Raw genomic sequence first — 23,514 nt, 5'->3', positions numbered from 1 at the left:
TATGTATATGACATTTTTCGCACCTGCATTCCAATCCACATCTTGATGTAATCCTTCCTCATGATAGTGTGAGGAGACTCGCGCATCACAATCCGTTCTACTATTTAGACCTTTTCAGTGAATCGCAAAAAATGCTAAACTTTATTTCCAGATTTAATTTATATTTTGAATAGACTCAGATTTTTGAACCCCATGGTGTGGGTTTATGTTTTCTCTTTTAATGTAACTTTGAATGTGACCATGTTTTAAGGACAGTGTACCTGTATGCTGGGTTGGAAATCACAAGGATTAATAGCGGTGTTTTCCTTATAACATGACATGTTGTTCTGAAAGCAAAAAGAAACAAATGAAACACAGAATGTAGGCTGTCATCCGCGCAGCCTGACCGAAGCAAAGCGGGCACGTTTACTCGAGCAATTAACCAAAAGTGAAGTGCTGCCGGCTCATGACGCTGGGTTCACACATCCTCTGTGAGCATGGTGTGAGCAAGGCGCGAGCAGCACGTGAGCGGGGCGGTCACATTGGACATTCACATTGGCCACGTTTCTTCCGCGAGAAACAGCAGCACTTCTGCGCAGAAAATAAAATTATCTATGGGGCCCAAGTCCATTTTTTTCTTTAATAAGGTCATAATAAGCTGAGGTTATTGCTGCTTCAAGGACAACAGTGCCAGTCATGTGCCCTTCTATATACACACAGAATGACAAAATGTCTGAGTTTATTAATTCTTTCCTTTATTACATTATTTTATTCAGTTTACTTGCATGCAGCCATATTTGAATTGTACTATAGGTTCGGTTTGAATAATTTTAATTTGCTTTTGTGTCTTTTCAATAATCTCCTGATTATTTTAGTGTTGTACTGCACCCAGAGCCGCTGAGCTCAGCGTGAGCTGTGTGGCAAAAATAGGCTCAATGCAGAAACTATCCGCTCACTGCCGCTTCTGGGACGTGTCACCTCGCGACTCACGCTTGCAGTGTAAACTGTGTCATCTGTTAATATGGGCACTGAAAAAAAATGCGTCGCTAATGCCTCGCCAACGGGGGATGTGTGAACCCAGCATGATGTGCGAATGGCTTGCACGCGCTACACAAGTCTGTTGGGTATACTGCAGTCTCGTCACATTTTTACTGTTTGTTTAGCCTCCCATTCAGCTCATGAAAATATGCTGCGTGATCATGAGGAAGGATTACATCAAGATGTAGATTGGAATGCAGGTGCGGAATTTCATATGAATTAAAGTCTACTCTCTCGCCGTTGCTGGCGTGCCATTGATTACCTCTCCACGTGCCAATCAAGGACGTAGCCAGGAAATTACTTTTGGGTGGGCCTTAATAAAAATGGATGGGCCAAGTTTTTGCCCAACTGTTTTTTTTATCAAATTTTTCTTAAGAACAGAGAAGAGATGCATTCAAACAGTTCTTCACACTTTCAGAAATCAGAATTTATGTATTTTTATAAACTATTTTATAAATATATATTTGAAGTCAAAGAATATTTCTGATAACTCTGATTATAATGTTTGAAGGAAGTAAGAAAGCAGGATCTAGGTTCAGTGTGAGGCTCGAGGGGCAAAGCCATGGAAGGCAGAGCTGTGGGAGGTTCGAGAGGCGAATCCATGGAAGGCGGAGTCGTGGCATGCTCGAGGGGCCAAGCCATGGGAGGCCCAAGGGGCGAAGCCATGGGAGGCTCGAGGGGCGAAGCCATGGGAGGCGGAGCTGTGGGAGGCTCGAGACGAAGAATCATGGATGACTAGGAAACGACCTCCATGGTCACGAACATGGGAAGAGACTCGGGAATGACCTCTGTGGTTGTGAACACTGGCAGAGACTCGGGAACAACCTCTGTGGTCGTGGGCATGGGCAGAGTCTTGAAAATGACCTCTGTGGTCATGTACACTGGCACTGGCTCTGGGAAGGATGAGGCTGGCAACGCTGGCTCTGGGATGGACGAGGCTGGCAACGCTGCCTCTGGGAAGGACGAGGCTTCAATCTCGTTGGCCATGACAGGTGTGGGCATTGGCTCATTGGCCATGGCAGGCCTGGGCATTGGCTCGTTGGTCGTGGCAGGCGTGGGTGTTGGCTCAGACTTGGCTGTGACCTGGCGTGGAGCAGACTCAGACTTGGCTGTGACTTGGTGTGGAGCAGACTCAGACTTGGCTGTGACCTGGCATTGAGCAGACTCAGACTTGGCTGTGACCTGGTGTGGAGCAGACTTAGGCATAGCTGTGACATGGCGTGGAGCAGACACAGGCATGGCTTTGACAAGGCATGGAGCAGACTCAGGCATGGAAGGCTTGGAAGCCGGGATCGGGGTAGGGAGAGGAGGATCCTCTGAAGCCAGAATTTCTAGTGTCAAATTTACGTATTCCTCCCACGTGTAGTCTCCCATCTCCGGCAATTCCCTCCACCGGTGAGCTGTTAGTCCGATCCGGTAAATTGACTTAAGGTGGGAATCAGCAAATCCAGTGAAGCTGTCAATGGCGCTGAAACGTTGGGAGTATTCCTTTATGGGTAAATCCTCCTGGCTCAACTGGACGAACATAGCCGCTAGATCCATTTGGTCAGTTGTTCTATAACATTTGAAGGAAGTATGAAAGCAGGATCTAGGTGCAGTGTGAAGTTTAATAAGAAATAAATCAAAGTACAAAAACAAGTTAAACACTGGAACAAGGCAAAACTGGGAAATAGGAAATAAAACAAACGTTACAACCACGATAGGAGCCGGTACAAGAAATGGAGAAAACAACAACTGACAAAGACTGAACAGAAATCAGGGCATTTTATACACAAGGACTAACGAGGGAATGGAACAGAGGTGAGAACAATTGGGAACAGCTGACAGAGATGAGGGCAGTGCATTTTGGGAAGTGTAGTCCAGGGAAAACAGAAGACAGAGGACAGAAGACAAGGCAACACAACAGTGAATCATGACACTGATATTATGGGTGGGCCTGGGTCTAATTTGGGTGGGCTCAGGCCCACACATGCCCACCCTTGGCTACGCCACTGGTGCCAATGCTGGCATGCGTTCCATAGGTTGCCGACCCCTGGAGTACATAAACAATCAGTGTTCAAAACAATGTTTTACCTTACCCCGATTCACTAAGGTAAGCCTATAAAAATTATTAGTATTTTGAGATGTCAGGGTCGATTTGGTGTGAGCTTGCTGGCTTATGACATACATCCTTGCGTCACTGTTATGTCCGTGAACATAAGAAAGAAGAGCCAGCTGTCTCGTTCCCATGTAAACAGTAGATGGCAGTACTGTTTTTGTTTGCGAGTAGCCGTTAAAAGATGGATGAAACTATATACAGTTCAGTTCAGTCACACTCACACTGTCCTGGACAGCATCGCAACAATATGGATGGATGTTTATCTGTTATCCATTTGGTGAAGTTATTTGCCTGCTTTAAAGTGTGGATATGTTGTCTGTTAGGGTTGTTGAAGCTTATATTGCTTGCCATGCTTGTATGAATCAAACAATACTTGTGTGTTAACCGATCACAATGTATCTACAGTACATTGTCAGGAGGAGTTACTGTGACATGTTTACTAATATTTATGACTTCAGAAATTGATTGTTAACTGTTATATTGCATTTTTAAACATATTATTTTCATGTTTAATCAAGTTTATTTTATTCCCATCATTATTGAATCCTCGTTTTATGTTAGTTTTCTGTGTTATTGTGTGCATTCATAGACATACTACTTTAGTATTACGGTTCACTTGCATTATCAACTGAGTCTGTACAATATAAAATAACAAAGTCTTCAATTGAACTTGTATCAGCTATATCACGAGTATCACCTCTTAAATTTATAAGTGTAGTACAATACAAGCATTAATAGTAGATAAAACACTTGAAAATTATATTAAAATATACTGGTAGTGATTGAGGTGATTGAGTCCCCTGTTCTCTATATAAAAGTGCTTTGAGTGCAGTGTCAGAAAAGCGTTAAGTGTCAAATTAATTCATTCAAAATATGTGAATACGAGTGTTGTTTATCTTCATCAAAGCAAGTAATATTTCAGTTTTAAATGTTTAATCGTATAACATTATATCAACATGAAAATAGCATGTTATGACTTGGCTCTGAATATCTCCAATCATGATCACACACAGGCAAAACTCATATCATGAGATTCATCCAAAACAAGAAGAGCAGTGCCGAAACACGAATCACGTTTAGTGTTCTTCCACAAATTGCTTGCGATTTTAAGTTTCAATAACAGATGTCGCTAGAGAGTACAAAGTTACGTAATGCAGCTTTAAAGAAAGCGCCAATCGCCAGAATGCTGCAGACCCAAATCTGTGTTATTTCTTGTCACTTTCTGCAGGTATGTAAATAATGTTTAATCTAGCAATATTCAACCATATTGATACTTAAGAGTTGAGTATAGACTTAAGTTGATTATTTTATTAACAATTTAATCAATACCACTTTTGAGAACAACCAGAGTTCAAAATTCATTATATTGTTTTAATTGTGATTTAAAACAAAGAAATGTGATGCATTTACATAAATTCCATACCCTTTTACTATTTGATAACAAAAGGCAAATCACAGCCATTACCTTGCAGGATAAGATGGTGCCAAAGACAGAGAAAAAATTATACAGAGTCAGGCTGGTGATGTCTTTGCCAGGCCCTAAATGAAAATGTTGCCGACACCACTGTTCCTCAACTCAGGGTGTCTCTGGGCCCACATGATGCTCATGGGCCTGTTCATGAGGAGGTCAAACATCTAGGTGTTTTCAGCTAAAATTACAACTCACATGAACCAGTAGAACACTCATCTTGATTGTCAGTAAACTGAAGAAGATGAAAATGTGCGATGTGCTCCAGGAATGGTTTGAAAACCACAGTGATAGAAATAAGTTATGGATGGTGCTAAGCTATTTACGTCATCCAAATTTTTATTATAAATTAAATTGACAAGCTAATGTAAGCTGTTCATTCTCTCTTTTTCATTTGACGCAAGCTTTGTAAATGATACCTTGTTAACTAATGTTAAATGTGTGCTTTCTGTGTTAAGGTTATTTGTGTGGTCATTGTGCATGTATTTAAAACCTTTCAATGTGACAGGGTCACGTGACACCATGTGAGGTTTGGACGTGTGAATGGCGAGTTCTGCACACTTTGCTTGTTTTAATACTTTTAATGACATAAACTGGTGAGATTCTATACAATTTGTTTCATAACTGTTCTAGGAGGACAATATGTCAAAGAATTCAAAATATTCGGGCTCTGGAGACATTAAAAGATATTTACGTGCTCAAGCTGATGCCCCCGAACAAGCCGCAAGCCTGGGAGTCCACTTAGTCAGGGAGGTGTGGGAAATGCGGTGAGAGATGCTGAACATGTCGGCAATGCTGACGAAGGTCATTGCTGACTTGGAGGATCTTTCTGTTATAGGTCAATCGATCACTGCCATGGAGGCAAAGTTCTCTGATGTGGTTACAAGAATGGGGGATGTCGAGAAATGGACTGATTACCTGGAGTCATCGGAGAGGGTATTATCTGCTAATCCACTAGCGACCAAGGTGGATTTAGAGCGTGTCTGGGAGAAGTTGGAGGACATGGAGAACCGTAGCTGGCGGAATAACGTCCGTATCGTTGGAGTTCCTGAAGGAGAAGAGGGGCAGGATATGATGAAGTTCCTGGATGGGCTCTTTCCGAATCTGCTCGACATAGCAGGCCATAAGCTGGAAATCGAGCGAGCTCACAGGGTTCCTGCTTGGCGATCCGTGGTGAGAGACAGGCCCCCATCAATTCTAGCCAAATTTCTGAGATCATCCAATAAATATCTTGTGTTCCATGAGGCAAGGAGTAAAGGAAGTCTTTCTTGGAAGAACCGCAGCATTTTCTTGCTCCTAGACTTTGCGAATTCAACAAGAGAGAAACGTGATCAATTCAAGGAATGCAAGAAACATTTACATCAACGGAAGTTCGCTTTTGCACTGATATTCCTGGCCAAATTGAGAGTAGATGCTAAGGATTGCTGTAAAACATTCACATGCCCACAGCAAGCAATGTTCTTCATAAAGTCAGTGGAGTAAGTCATCTTGTTGTACTCATGTGCAGCTGAGTGGGTCAGCTCACTGAACTGCCTGGCGGCTGGACTTTATTTTGTAGAGTATCACACCTTCAGGACAGTTTTATGGACGAATCTACAAGCTCTTTGTGCTTATTCCGCCTATTGGCTGGAGTTTGTTTCATGGAGTATTTCTTGCAATGACATTGGAGTGAGTAAGTCATTTGTTTGTACTCATGTTGCAGCCAAGTGATCAGGCTCACTGAACATTCACTTAAATGTTTGAGGAATCTGCGTGCTCTTTTTGTGCTGGTTCTGCCTATCGGCTGGAGTTTATTTTGTAGAGTAACACACCTTCAGGACAGTTCTATGGATGAATCTACATGCTTTTTGTGCTTATTCCGCCTATTGGCTGGAGTTTGTTTTATAGATTATCTTTTGCTGTGTAATTTTGTCTCACAAAATTTTTATAGAAACACCGGACTGCCGCAATCCGACGGCAAGGTTGTCAATTCTCTGAGGTCATTAGACGACATTTGGCACTTCAGCTCTGCCTTGGCACTTTTAATATTCCCTTCCAATTCCACGAGTTCTTGTGCTTTGGATTTTTAGGTGAATGAGGCATACTGTATGATCACTGCCATTTCACTTGATACCAAAAAGGCATTTGATATGGTAGAATGGGATTATCTTTTTAAGATTTTGGAAATGTATGGGTTCAGGAATACTTTTATTGGGTGGATTAAATTACTTTATAGACACCTGGTAGCAGCTGTTTAAATGACTGGATTAATTTCAGATTATTTTATTCTGGATAGGGGCACCCAGCAGGGTTGCCCTCTTTCCCCCTTATTGTTCTGTCTTGCCCTGGAACCATTAGCAGCCATGATAAGAAAGGATGATGATTTTCCAGGGGTGATGGCGCGAGGTGTGGCGCATAAGCTTTTGCTTTACGCAGATGCTATATTATTATTTGATCCTACTAGATCTATGCCTTGCCTCCACAGAATTATTAATTCCTTTTCTAAGTTCTCAGGATACAGAGTGAATTGGTCTAAATCCAAAGCTTTGGCTCTGACGGAGTATTGCCCTGTAACAGCTTTTCAACCGGGTGCCTTCCAGTGGTATTTGGGCATTTTATTTCCAGCAAATTTGAGTGATTTAGTTGGTTAATTTTGACCCTTTAATAAAAAGGTTTTCGAGTGATGTGATCAGGTGGGATCAACTACATTTATCTATGACTGGGAAGGTTAATGTTACAAAAATGAATTGTATTCCAAAATGCAACTACCTACTACAGTCTCTCACCATCTCAATTTCTATACTATCTCAATTTGATAGTATAGTTAAATCCTTTATTGGAAATGGTAAATGCCCTCGGTTGCATTCCAGTAAGTTACATAGGCCAATTGACAAAGGTGGGTTAGGTCTCCCCAAGATTTTGTTTTACTATTATGCTTTTGGTCTCAGACATTTGGCACATTGGTCGCTTCCACCTGAGAGAGCCCCTCCCTGGCTCTTTATTGAACAGGAGTTCCTTGCCCCTATATTGCCATTGCAAAGTCTTTCTACCAAGCTGCCCAGAAAAGTAAAGACACATCCCGTTATCTTGCACATGCATTTAGTGTGGACAAAAGTTTCCCGCATGTTCAATTCGGACATTTACCTGAATGTTGCCTTAAGTATTTGGTTGAACCCTAAATTGTGCATTAACCATTCCCCTTTCTGCTGGACAGAATGGATTGAGAAGGATGTTGTATGCTGGGTGACCTGTATGAAAATGGAGCACTGAGATCCTTTGAAAATATAATACAGCTGTTTGGAATTCCCAGATCTCAATTCTTCAGGTACTTACAGCTGTGCCATCTACTCTGTACCACCTTTGGGTGTAGTACGCAGCCCCCTAAAGCGGCAGACACTCTTGAGATGGTGCTTGCTGCTTTTAGAAAAGGTCATGAAGCTTCAGCGTACTATTCCTGGCTATTTCAGAGTCTAGGGGACGGGGTTTTAACATCTCTTTAGAAGTTATGAGAGAGAGACTTGAATTTAGTACTAGAAGATGGAGAATGGGGTAGGATTTAAAAAAAATGTAAAGTCTATGTCTAGAGATGCAAGGGTGCACCTCATTCAGTTTAAGAATCTGCTCCCTCTAGATTGTATAGATAAAAGTTGATTCTGTGTATTCATGTGCTGTTTGTTTAAATTTGTGTATGGAATCAATAAAAATTGTTAATGACAAAAAACCATTTGATGTGATGTACTGTACCTAGCTAGTCTTTTTTTTTTTTTTTAACTGCACTGAATGAACTTGAATGTCAGTTGCAAGATGAAACCTAGATAGCTCACCTGGATGAGTTATTTGGATGAGCTTTTCCAACTAATTTGTTTACTTATGTGACCCAGAGCCAAGACCTTTAAAACAATTAAATTCTGAAATGTCTTTCTATTTTCTCACCCTCATATTGTTCCAAACCCATATGACCTAGTTTCTTCTGTGTAACACAAAATAAGTTAGGCAATATTTTAGTGACTTATAGCCTCAGTTACCATTCCTTTTCAGTGTATAGAAAAAAGATGCAGTGAATGTGAATGGTGAATCAGGCTGTCAGCCCCTAATATTTTGCTTAACGATTCACTCAGTAACCTTTGTTTTTATATCATCTTGGACTTACACTGACACCTAGTGGCTTGGATGAAGCATTCACAGTCACAGTCAGTCATGATTACTTTAATCAATGAGTGAAAGTGTCAAAATACAGGATGGTTACTGAGATTAAGCAAGTAGTATTCGGCTGGTCATGTGATTCTGCTGTTATTCGGTGCGTAACCTAACACCTTTTACCTTAACTTTATTATTCTCAGGTTAGGTAAAGGAAGTCAAATCTGGCCTAAATTACAAGCATCTAAAAATATACTTACAAACTGGACAGAAGACCCCTTCGTGGTATGTTCTGGCTCACAACCTCAAAACATAAAAAATAAAAACCTCAATAGGCAAATTACTTGTAATCAATCAAATTCAATTTAATGGTTACAGTTTATTTTCTAGCCATCAAAAACATTCTAGGTAAATACAAAGAAAAGAAAAACAATTGTAATCGGTAATTTCCCAGTTGGTTTTTTCTGGACTTTACCAAATAATGCCCCACTGCAACGCCTCCAAAGTCCTTGACCTTAAATTCAGCTCTATGCAGCCATCTTGCACCTGTGTCATAAATCTAACTCTTTAAGCCATTTTCTCTCTCTGATCTTCTTCCTTCATCTTGCCAACATCCCATCTGTACAATATGATCAGACATGCTCAGACATGTTCTATACACAGCAACATGTTCACTCTGGTCTTAACTTTATATAATAAATTATTTAAGACATTCAACGCTAATGGGTAACAAATGTTATATTCTTTTTTTAAATGTGTAACATATTTGACAGATAACAGCAGTTCAGTCACATTTTTATGTATCTCTTGTAAGCAAAATATTATATTTAATACATTGGCTAAATTCTTGTACTCTGCTTTATTACGGTCAAATTCTGGCAAAATGTATATCTCATTAGTAATTTCATGGTGATAAACACCAATCAATCACCCTTTTAGGTTCTTCACATAGAAATGTACAGCCCCTCCCAGGCAGGGATCATGGTTTCCAGCAGAATTACCTTCCCATGGGCCGCTTGCTTCACTGCAAAGCTTAAACAAAAAAGTGTGTCTAGGGTTATTTGTCTCCCCTTCTAGGGATTCCATCAATGTTCTCGTCTATAAAATAAAACACCCCATCATGTTTAACAATTCTCAAAACTTCACGATTGTTTTTGCCGTATAAGCATGCACAAATAATCAATCCTCTGCTTTGCCAAATTTGTTGAACATCCAAATCACTGTACCGGTCTTTTGCCACTGGGTTGAGTATTTTCAAAACACTCTTAATTCAGTAATTAACTCTTGCATTCACACAAAATTCCCATGTATCATGTCATTGTACCATAAAATGAAACAAGTTCTTTTTATAACAATTGTTGCATAAATCTCCCATCACAAAATACATTTTCTGTCTGTTAACAAATTAATGTTAATACATGCATACATCAGGTTCAACAACAATTCAGTAATTATGCTGGCAGAACAACAGTTGGCATCTTATTATTCTTCTAAGATCCTATGAAATTTAAATCAATTATAACTAAACATTTTTCCCTTCTTTATCAACAAATCCATTTATTTCAAACATTATAATCTCCATTATACATTCAGTAAGCTTAATAACCTTCCAGGTTTTTCCAAATATCATAATTTATATTTTCTGCATTTTACCTTTAATTCTCTCAATAACAGATACTACAGCCATTATAAGAAATACTTCTTCAAATAACATATCATAGACTTTAATCTCCATAATATAACACATAATTCTATGTTTTATAAAACTAACAACTTCTGTAATCCATTTAAGGACTTCAAGGAAACATACTACTTCCCAATAATTTCTTACTATAAATTATCTTCAACTTATTAATGATGTTAATAAACTAGTACTTTTAGCTCTACGCCTTTCCCAAAGATTTCCAAAATAATAAACTTATCTTGTTTATCAAAATCTCCCATTGTCTTCACTAAATTAAGCCACTGTTTCAGTGCTGTTAGCCGCAACAGTCAATCAGTAAGTAAAACTGCTTGCCATTCTGACTGGTCTCATCAATGGTTCAATTGCAATTTCAGTCTATCTGTAACTGAATCATTCTAATGCTATATTCTATACCAGGGCTAGTCAACTGGCAGCTCGTGGACCAAATCAGGCCTGTCATATTTGTCTGGCCCTCCGACTGATTTTTGATAAAATTGCCTCACCACCTAAAATACCAGAGCGCGCTCTGTGCAAAACTCAGCATTTGCAGGCTCAAGCCTTAGCAATCAATGGTGAGTTTAACCAGAGAGTATTTAGCAGAGACGGGCCACTTCTATTAAAATGAATGGAAGAAATTGGAATGCCCAACCAAGAAGCTCTAGATGTTGAAAGGAAGTCCCGCCTTACAGGTAAAAGAGCCAGTCTTCTTTTAAATACAGATATCACCTGTCAGTCATCTCGAGAACGTGCATGCGCTTAGGCTATACAAGCTGGGAAAATTGCATTTTTAGGGTAATCTGAGATAAAGAAACACAATTTATGATACCAGCATTGTCAGATTTTACTGCTGATTTGAAATATGTTCTTTGATCGTAATCTTGACCAACCGTTTTTGAGATTTCGGTGTTTCTCCATTCAAGTAGATAGGAGCTGCACTGGCATGACTGGAAATAGTCTCCCAGGAGCATTCCAAAGATGGCCGACAGTGGACTGACTTGCTAGAAAAACTTTGGTTTAAAAGCGCTCATTGGAACGTGTAACAGCATTCAGCCGTCATCAGTTGTCCAGGCCGGAGCGCGTGTTTAAACTTTTCTGGTGATAGTTTAGTTACACTGCTTTGCTAAACATGGAACGCACCATTTAGGTGAGCATTTGAAAGTGTCTTTTTCAATCAAATGTATTTATATAAATTGCCTAGTTGTGTGGAGTGTGGTCAAACCTACAGATGTAAAAACAATCATCACTGCAATTGTTATAGAAGTGTTGTCAGCACATAGGCACATCTTAGGCAACAAAAGAGAAATCGATGATGAAAACTTAACGTTCAAAGAAAATGTGCTGAAAATTTTGCTTTTATTCACTAGTCTTGAAGTGTCAAATGGGCATCTCATCTGTTCATGGTCTTTATGGCTCATAAAAACAGTGATACGTGAAACTGAGCCTGCAAATATCATGATTATATTTGGTTCTATACAGCTGTGAGTCAGCCCTCTCAATCACGAACAGCACCAGCTCAGTTTTTTTCTTCTTTTGCCAGTGATCATCTGCACAGATATCTGGCTATTGTGCCTGTACTGGCTATTGTGTGCAAATTTACAATATTTGCAGGACACATTTTTTTCACTGAATAGGATGATACTTTATAGAGAAAATGGAAGAATAGACATTTTATTTTATTTGTATTTTTTTCCCAAAAAGAAAATTGTACTTTAAACGCATTCTTAAATAAACATGACATTTTTATATGACCATTGTTTTCATATGTGGGTTGATATTGTGCAAGGGCTTTAGCAGATCTAAATGTTTCTTCTCAGTTTTCATAATTTGTAAACAATAGCAATGAAATGATTGTTTTTTTTATTTTTATTTTTTTTTTATCAAAAATTATTTGTTAGTTAAAGTATAAGTCATGTTTATTTTTCAGCCAAATCTTATGAAGGAATTTATGGCCAGACCTTCAAAAAGTATAATTCATTATACAGGATAACCTGTGACTATTTTAATATGAATAAATGCACAGTATTAAAGGTGTTTTTTGTTGTTGTTGTTGTTGTTGTTGTTGTTGTTACTGGCAATGAAAGTACTAGCTAAGATGAATACTGAAAAATATGTTGGCCCCCGCAAAGTTTTCATCCGGATAATCTGGCCCCTGCAAGAAAATAGATGAAGAGCCCTGTTCTATGCGTTTTAACGTCCCCCTTTTCTTGTGTTCTTAACTGATCAAGATCTCTCTGCTTTTGACAATAATACTTTCCAAAGTATTAATTCCAATGTCTCCTATTAAATCTCATAACCTTCATTATTACCATTTCATCTGTTTCAATACCATTCTCTTTAATTATATTTTCCCACAATTCAATATTTTTCTACATAATTCTTAAACCTTGCCAGGTCTGTCTTTTAATATTTTGCCAATAAACTAACTAGAGTTTGTTTTCCTTTTCCCAATTTAATCAAGTTCTAGCCAAATAATTTTCTCTATAACCCCATTTTTAACCTTTTTTGATTAAATGGGTACAAACTATGATATTCTTTTTTCTTATCTACACAGTCATGATTTGCTATAGTTTTACTATATGCTTCCCAAAAACCTTTTCTCCAAATGGTGCGTAAACTACAATCACATTGTGTTCCATTACATTTACTTGTATTCCTATCTGTATATTCTCTCCAAAATATCTTTGCTGTAACACTGTCTCAGTAAAGAGTTTTCCACTTCATTTATTTTATCTAGCCTACTGTTCTCACTATTCCCATAACATTTTATAAACTTTTTATAACCTTTCATAAACTGTATATTTATAATATTTTTCACAATTTATTTGAAAGTTTCTTTTAGGATTATAAAGTGTCCATTTTTCTTTTCCAGACCTTGTATTATCTATTGTTACCATTGTTGAATCAATTTGTTATTCCTTATTTTCAATAATAATTTCATCTTCGATAACATTCATGCTTTTCTCTAGGGCCAGTTCACTGTATTTCTTGCATTATAAGCCAAATTCAAATTTTCATTATTTTGTGCGATATAAAATATATATTTTCTCACACTTCTACATTTTATACATGCAGATTCTCCTACAGTATTTTCTTAAACAATTATTTCCTCACACTGGCTACATTTTTCCAGTGTATTATGTTCACATGCACTAGAAAAATATCTGTTCTCAAGTACAATTGCATCACAATTTGCAGTACAAAAACTTTTCTTTCAGTAATTTAGTCCACTACTATTAATTGCATAGTGAAATCAACTAAATGCCAAATTCATGCTAACCTATTGCTCTCTCTCTAGTTTTTTTCTGAAACATGCTTCAATTTTTCAAACATTCAGCTTTGCTTAATTATAATTATATTTGGCCATTGTTGTTCATCCAGTTTGACCAAATTAACAACGCATGTTAGAATTTCTTCCATCACATTTCCCTTCTTATAAGGTCAAATTTTAGTGATGGTATTCTGCGTTTCCCACGCTATTCTCTATTAGCATTCTAGCAATTGTTCATTTTGACCAATTAATTCCTTTTTCTTTATCTGTTCAGAACATTTTGCTCTTTTTCCATTAAAACAAGATTTAAGGCTCTCTAGCTTTCTCCCAGGGCCCTTGGGTTCGGCTAGTAAACACTTGCCTTGTATGTCATCCATAGTTATTTCAATACGGCATGACCATAAATTTAACAACGCTAGTGCCAAGCTGTTTTGAATAATTCAAATTATTCACATATTCCTTTGATTCTTTTTGTTTTACCTCTGCTACTCAAATCACCAAAGGTTTTCTCTTCTCCATGCCCTGCTTTGAGAATCTTTCTAATATTCAAAACACTTAATCCACTTTGATTTCATTTAGTCACACTCACAAGCCTCAATCTTACTGCCTCCTATCTCTCGAAAAATTATCACTTCAACTTTGCTGAGCCTGAATTCTTGGCATACTGCTTTTAGTTTATTTGTCCTGCAGTTTAAAAATACTGATCTACAAGATCCTCAATGCTACAGGTAAGTTTAGCTTTACTGGTGACAGCAATGTTTAATTTGTCTAACTTTTTCATGTACAACATTTCTGGACATATAATTAGCTTTTTATTTTGTTATTAAATTAGTCTTAGTTCTAATAATTCATTTTTGGCTATGTACAATTGAAGTCAGAAGTTTACATACTCTTAGATTGTCATTAAAGTCATCAAAACTCATTTTTTAACCACTCCACAGATTTAATATTAGCAAACTGTAGTTTTTGCAAGTCGTTTAGGACATCTACTTTGTGCATGACACAAGTAATTTTTCCAACAATTGTTTACAGACAGATTGTTTCACTTTAAATTGACTATATCACAATTCCAGTGGGTCAGAATTTACATACACTACACTACATTATGTGCCTTTAAGCATCTTGGAAAATTCTAGAAAATTATGTCAAGCCTTTAGACAATTAGCCAATATGCTTCTGATAGGAGGTGTACTGAATTGGAGTTGTACCTGTGGATGTATTTTAAGGCTTACCTTCAAACTCAGTGCCTCTTTGCTTGACATCATGTGAAAATCAAAAGAAATCAGCCAAGACCTCAGAAAAAAAATTGTGGACCTCTACATGTCTGGTTCACCCTTAGGAGCAATTTCCAAATGTCTGAAGGTACCACGTTCATCTGTACAAACAATAGTACGCAAGTAAACACCAAGGGACCACGCAGCCATCATACCGCTCAGGAAGGAGACGCATTCTGTCTCCTAGAGATGAATGTAGTTTGGTGCAAAAAGTGCAAATAAATCCCAGAACAACAGCAAAGGACCTTGTGAAGATGCTGAAGGAAACAGGTAGACAAGTATCTATATCCACAGTAAAATGAGTCCTATATCGACATAACCTGAAAGGCTGCTCAGCAAGGAAGAAGCCACTGCTCCAAAACCACCATAAAAAAGCCAGACTACAGTTTGCAAGTGCACATGGGGACAAAGATCTTAGTTTTTGGAGAAATGTCCTCTGGTCTGATGAAACAAATTTAACTGTTTGGCCATAATGATCATAATTATGTTTGGAGGAAATAGGGTTAAGCTTGCAAGCTGAAGAACACCATCCCAACCATGAAGTATAGGGGTGGCAGCATCATGTTGTGGGGGTGCTTTGCTGCAGGAGGAACTGGTGCACTTCACAAAATAAATGGCATCATGAGGAAGGAAAATTATGTGGATATATTGAAGCAACATCTCAAGACATCAGCCAAGAAGTTAAAGCTTGGTCGCAAATGGGTCTTCCAAATGGACAATGACCCCAAACATACCTCCAAAGTTGTGGCAAAATGGCTTAAGGACAACAAATCCAAGGTATTGGAGTGGCCATCACAAAGCCCTGACCTCAATCCGATAGGAAATTTGTGGGCAGAACTGAAAAAGTGTGTGTGAGCAAGGAGGCCTACAGTCCTGACTCAGTTACACCAGTTGTGTCTGGAGGAATTGGCGAAAATTCCAGCAACTTATTGTGAGAAGCTTGTGGAAGGCTACCCAAAATGTTTGACCCAAGTTAAACAATTTAAAGGCAATGCTACCAAATACTAACAAAGTGTATGTAAACTTCTGACCCACTGGGAATGTGATGAAAGAAATAAAAGCTTAAATAAATCATTCTTTTTATTATCATTCTGACATTTCACATTCTTAAAATAAAGTAGTGATCCTAACTGACCTAAGGCAATGTTTTCTACGATTAAATGTCAGGAATTGTGAAAAACTGAGTTTAAATGTATTTGGCTAAGGTACTGTATTTTACTTCTGACTTCAACTGTACCTCAATACACTTCATAAGTTTTCTTTGTGTTTCTTATTGGCTAATCTGTTATTCTAAATACCCTTTCAGATTTACTTTAATTTCTCCCAAACTAAATTTCTCTTATTCCAAAAAACATTTTTAATAACTCAACGGTATGATTGTCAATTATTTTGATTATTTGATCCTTTTCTAGTAATTAAATCCTTAAAAAGTTTCTTAGAATTTCTGTCATCAAACCTTATCAAAATCTCCTACTTGACAATTTTCTCTTAACCACACTTGGTTCTCCTCAGTCTTTCGAGTAATATCTGTAAAGTTAATATAAATTACATAAATTGCATTTTCAATATATTTATCACATCTTAAATCATTACAATTCACTCTAAACAAATTGTTTATATATCCTGTTGCTCTTTCTGTAATCCCATTACTCTCATGAGCATATCTTAATGATTTATGTAACACTCTGTTTTTTGAGTTAAAAAAACTTTTAAAACTAACTTCCATTATAATATGTACTATTATCGATGTTTATGCTCTGATCGTTCTCACACAATTATTAACTCCTCTACTGATCCAATAATTGTTTTTACATTAGTTTCTTTTTAAGATTTTGCTTAAATTCATCCTAAAAATATCTAATAGCCACTCTTGATTAATTCTGTCCTGGACTATTGTTCCATAATCGCTTCCTATAGTTCGTTTATATCCCTTACGCATACAATTTTCACATTTTACTTTATACTGATAAATATTTCTCATATATATATATATATATATATATATATATATATATATATATATATATATATATTAATTTAGGATATGTATTTTGTTGTCTATTATTTTCAGCTTCATTTATTTAAATTATTTGTGATTAACATTTTATTAATTTTCAAAACAAAGAAAAACAAAACATATATACAGTGAATCGACATTAACACCTACTACTTCCCTTCCCCGATCAAGAACCCCACCCCAAACGAACATCCCAGTGGTCTTACATAAGTACACACATTTACAGAGAATAAAAAATAAAATAAATATATACATATATATACACACACATACATATATATTTATATATATATATATATATATATATATATATATATATATATATATATATATATATATATATATATATATATACACACACACACATATATATATACATACACATACATCCACACATACATATATATATATACACACATATACATACATCCACACATACATATATATATACACACATATACATACACACATACACATACATACACATACATACATAAAAATATACACACACATACACACACACACACACACATATATATATATATATACATATACACACGTACACATATACATACACATACACCTATAATAAATATACAACTCTAAACTATACCTCTCTCTCCACAGACCCACTGCGAGAGCCCCCCAAAAACGTCAAATATCTACCCCATTTCCCAATAAAAGAATCCCATATCCCCAGCCTTCTACATGATACCACTTCGAAGGCTGCCACCCTTCCCATCTCTTCGCACCACTCCCGAATTGAGGGTGCTCCCACCGACTTCCAACCCCTTAAAACAATCTGCCTGCCTATCATCGCACTAGTGAGGATCCAATTATTTATGTATTTATCACCTACGTCGATGACCGCCCCATCACCCAAAACACAGAGTCTGGGGCAAAACGAAATCCGAATGCCCAACACGTCACACAGAACACTCTGTATCTTCAACCAAAATTCCTGAATCTCAACGTACCACCAAAAAACATGGGCCATGTCTCCTTCCTCTGATTGGCATCACCAGCAGGTGGGTGTGTCTTTAAGACCAAGCCTATACAATTTAGAGGGGGTCCAATAGAACTGATGTAAAATCTTGAATTGTATAAGGCGCACCCTTGCATCTCTCGATGCAGTTTTTATGTTTTTTAAAATCCTAGCCCATTCTCTCTCCTCCAATTCCAGGTTTAAATCTTTCTCCCATAATCTCTTGAGAGTGGTTGAGACTCCGTCCCCCAGACTCTGAATTAATAAGGAGTAATATACTGATGCCTCATGGCCCTTTCCAAAAGCAGAAATCACCACTCCTAGAGTATCTGCTGCTTTAGGGGGGCGTGTGCTACTCCCAAAAATAGTACAGAGCAAATGGCGTAACTGAAGATACCTAAAAAACTGAGATCTGGGGATCCCAAAATATTGAACCAGATTTTTAAAGGATCTCATCACACCGCTCTCGTAAAGGTCACCGAGTGAATTAAGCCCCCTCGCAATCCACTCTGACCAACAAAAAGGGGACTTATTAATGCATAGTTTGGGGTTTAGCCATAGGCTTGAGGCAACATTTAGATAAATATCTGACTCTGGACACTTTTGTCCATACTGAGTGTAAATGTGAAATAATGGGGTGTGATTTAACTTCTCTATTTAGTTTGATGGAAAGGCTGTGCAATGGCAAAATAGGGGCAAGGAGTTCTTGTTCAATGCAGAACCAGGGAGAGGCTCTTTTGGGTAGAAGCGACCAATGAGCCAAATGTCTGAGACCGAATGCATAATAATAAAACAAAATCTTGGGTAGGCCTAGCCCACCTTTGTCAATCAGCCTATGTAATTTATTGAAATGTAGTCTGGGGCGCTTACCACTCCAAATGAAAGACTTTGCTATGCTATCAAATTGCTTGAAATAAGAGAGGGGGACATCTACAGGGAGAGACTGTAGCAAGTAGTTACATTTTGGAATACAGTTCATTTTAATAAAATTAACCTTCCCAATGATCGATAAATGTAATGAAACCCACCTGTCTACACCACTCGAAAACCGATTTATTAAAGGGTCAAAATTAACTCTGACTAAATCAGACAAATTTGTTGGGAATAAAATGCCCAAATACTTAATGCCCTGTTTGGGCCACTGGAAGGTGCCTGGCTGGAAGGCTGTTACTGGACAGTATGCTGTCAAAGCCAAAGCTTTGGATTTAGACCAACTGACTTTGTATCCTGAGAACTTGGAAAAGGAATTAATAATTCTGTGGAGGCAAGGCATAGATCTAGTGGGGTCAGAGACGAACAATAAAATATCATCTGCATAAAGCAGAAGCTTATGCGCCACACCTCCCGCCATCACCCCTGGAAAATCATAATCTTTTCTTATCGCGGCTGCTAATAGTTCCAGGGCAAGACAGAACAATAATGGGGAAAGAAGGCAGCCCTGACGGGTGCCCCTATCCAGAGTAAAATAATCTGAAATTAATCCATTTGTTTGTACTGCTGCTACAGGGTGTTTATAAAGTAACTTAATCCAACCAATAAACGTACTCCCGAACCCATATATTTCCAAAATCTTAAAAAGATTATCCCATTCTACCATATCAAACACCATTTCGGCGTCAAGTGAGATGGCAGCGACCGGAGTCTGATCATTCGCCACTGACCACATGATGTTGATGAGACGCCTAATGTTGTCAGAAGAGCTGCGGCCCCGAATAAACCCCACCTGATCTATATGTATAAGAGATGTCATAACCTTACTTAATTGGTTAGCCAAAAGTTTAGCTAGAATTTTTACATCTAGCTGGATCAGGGAAATTGGACGGTAACTTTTACACTCGCTTGGATCTTTGTCCTTTTTAAGAATCAGACTGATCCGGGCTTGTGTCATGGTTGGTGGAAGCTTTCCATTCTTTAATGATTCAGTATAAACTTCTAACAAAAGTGGAGCCAGTTCTGTAGCATAAGATCTAAATAATTCAGCGGCAAAACCATCTGGCCCCGGAGCCTTACCAGTAGGTAGGGACTTGATTACCTAATCAAGTTCCTCCAAGGTTATCTCAGAATCAAGAGAGTTTTTTTGCTCATTCATCAGTTTAGGGAGTTCTAATGGTTCCACAAAGTTCCTAATATCCTCATCAGTAGACGAAGACGTGGAACTATAGAGATCAAGATAGAATTCTTTAAAAGCATTATTAATATCAATGGCTGAGGTAAAAATTTCACCACCAGCAGATTTCACTTAGGGAATAGTAGAAAAAGACTCTCTCTGCTTAATATATCTAGCCAAAAGCTTCCCTGCTTTGTCCCCTGACTCAAAGTATGACTGTCTTGCCCTGAACAACCAAAACTCCACTTTCTGCGACAGAATAGTATTATACCTGTATTTCAATCGGGTCAATTCTCTGAGGCCATCAGATGACATACGGCGCTTCAGCTCTGCCTCGGCACTTTTAATATTTCCTTCCAACTCCACAAGTTTTCGCGCTTTGAATTTTTTGATAAATGAGGCATACTGTATGATTCGACCCCTAAGAACCGCCTTAAGTGCCTCCCAAGCCACGCCCACAGAGGATACTGAGGACCAGTTGGTCTCCATATATACACTGATTTCAGTCTTTAACATTTGTTGAAAATCAGGATTTTGCAAAAGGGATACATTAAAGCACCAGTTATATGATATCCTTTTCTCTGTATGTGGCAATATCTCTAAACTCACCAGGGTGTGATCTGAGACTAAGATATTTCCAATTGAGCAATCAACAACAGATGAAATGAGGGACTTCGATATCAAAACAAAATCTATTCTAGAGTAAATCTTATGAACTGATGAAAAAAATGTATAATCCCTACCAGATGGGTTCAAAAGTCGCCAGATATCTACAAGACAAGATTTTTACAGATCTTGTGAAGTGTCAATGTTGCTCTAGGGGGTTTACACACTTTTGCTTCACTGTGATCAAGGACTGAGTCCATCAAAAGATTAAAGTCTCCTCCCAATATTATGTCATGAGAGATGCCAGCAGCTTGCAACATCCCTTCAAGATCTATAAAAAAGCCCTGATCATCAGCGTTAGGTGCGTAAATATTAGCCAAAATCAACCTTTGCCCCTGAATTTCTCCTAACACAGCAATGACTCTTCCTAATTTATCTTTAATCTGTTTGAGACATTTGAATTGTAGATGTTTATTAATCAATATAATGACTCCCCTGCTCTTACTTGAGCCAGCACTAAAGAAAACATGTCCACCCCATATCTTCCCAAATGTTTCAGCTTCTTGCGGGGAAAGATGCGTTTCTTGAAGAAACACTATATCATATTTCTTGCGCTTAAGAACAGAAATAACCTTCCTTCTTTTTATAGGGTGCCCCAACCCATTTACATTCCATGTGGAGAGAGATAACCCATTCACATTAACATTTGACATATTGATATAATAAAAAATTAAAAAAATGAGTGTGTCAAAAACAAAATTATACAGACCACATTCCCCATTAATGCAACAATCAAACCCCGAACTTCCCCCGGAACAAAACAAATAGAAAAAAGAAAAACGTGCGCATTAACCCCGCGCACGACAGCGCCAACCGCCGACAATCCCTCTAAACTCAAAGAGTCCATGTACACCTACGAAAGCCCCCGCGACATCTTTGCCATCGGAATGTTCGAGTCCGGTGCTTCTGCACAAATTTTGTGAGGCACAATTACAATAACAGAAAATACTTTTAAAACATACCCCAGCCAACAGGCAGAATAACAGAAAAAACATGTAGATTCATTCACAAAACTGTCTCGAAGGTGTGTTCCTCCTCAAAATAAACTCCAGCTGATATAAAACCGTTCAGTTTCCTCAGACAGACAAACAGTTGTTCAGTGAACTGGCTGTTATGAGTGCAGCAGATGAGGTAATCATTCTACTAGGAGGCATAAGCACAAAGAACAAACATATTTAACCACAACTGTCCCGAAGTAGTGTAATTCCACAAAACAAGCTCCAGCCGTTAGGCAGAGCCAGCGCGAAAAACAAAACCGGCATCCCGGTTCCTCGGATGATCAAGAGCCAAACTAACTTGGAGGCCGCGAAAAAAAAACCACCATATCTTACTCAGCCCGTCAACTTTATAAAAGACATCCTTTATGTGAGCATATAGATATTTTGTGGTCATCCAAAGTGTCCATTCTCGATCTGGCCGGAAACTTCAGTGTAACAAAAAATCTTCTGTCAATGCAAAATCTCTCAATCTCAAAATTTCTTGGAGTCATGCCATAAAACAAACTCCAGCCGCTAGGTGGAGTCAACACAAAAAGAAACAAAAATGGCACCCAGCTTCCTCAGATAATAGAGTACCTAAACCGCGAGTCAGTCCACTAATTTAAGAAACATCAAATGGCTTACTCCAATGTATTTATAAAGGAGAGTGCCTGTTTTGGACAAGTAAATACTTTGCAACCATTCTTCGTTTCTATTCTCAGTTTGGCCAGGAACATCAGAGCAAACGAGATCTTTTTCTGATGTAAGAGTTTCTTGCATTCTTTGAACCGATCGCATTTCTCTCTTGTGGAATTCGCAAAGTCCAGGAACAAGAAAATATTATGGTTCTTCCAAGAAAGCTTCCCTTTGCTCCTCGTCTGGCGCAACACAAGATCTTTATCGGATGATTTCAGAAATTTGGCCAGAATGCATCGAGGCCTTTCTCCCTCAGCAGATCTGCGAGCAGGCACTCTGTGAGCTCGCTCGATTTCCAGTTTATGGCCTGTTATGTCGAGCAGACTCGGGAAAAACTCGTCCAGGAATTTCACCATATCTCTGCCCTCTTCATGCTCAGGAATTCCAACAATTCGTATGTTATTCCTTCAGCTCATATTTTCGAAATATTCCAGTTTTTCCTAAATTAATTCCAAATCTGTTTTGTACGCGGGAGGATTGGTGGTTAATTCCCTTTCCGATGACTCAAGATAATTGATTCGTTTTTCAACTTCTGTCACTCTTGTAACCAACTCTGAGAATTTTGTTTCCATCGCCGTAATCAATCGACGTATTACAGCAAGATACTCCAAGTCAGCAAGAACCTTCATCAGCATCACCGACATGTTGGACAACTGACGCTGAATATCTTCTCCCGACGTGCCGTCCAAATCGTGTCTCCGGTCCGCAGTCCCGTCAGAGGCCTCAGCTTGAACACGTAAGTGTCTTTTAATGTCTCCAGAGTCTGAGAATTATGACTTCTTTGCCATATTTACCTCAAAGAGCAAGTATGTAATTGGGTGTATCGAATCTCACCGGATCACAACATGAAAATAATTAAAAAACTAGCAAAGTTCGCAGAGCACGTCATTCACACGTCTGTCTCTCTCATGGCGTCCATTTATTTCAATTCTTCTTCTTATTCGAGCTAATCTGTACAACTCATTATTTACTTGTGCTATTTCACTGCTTTCTTTAAAGTGGCCTGTCTGATAAATAACTATTAAGTTCAAATGTTCAATTCATCATTTTTTCCAAAGCTTACCGTGTTCAATCAGTTTTCCATTAAATACAGTATATCCATTTTCCTTCCAAATTTTCATTTATTCCTGTCTCATATTTG

Source organism: Myxocyprinus asiaticus, chromosome 17 (assembly GCF_019703515.2).
Source record: "Myxocyprinus asiaticus isolate MX2 ecotype Aquarium Trade chromosome 17, UBuf_Myxa_2, whole genome shotgun sequence".
Classification (NCBI taxonomy): Eukaryota; Metazoa; Chordata; class Actinopteri; order Cypriniformes; family Catostomidae; genus Myxocyprinus; species Myxocyprinus asiaticus.
Note: the sequence above shows the minus strand (reverse complement) of the source record.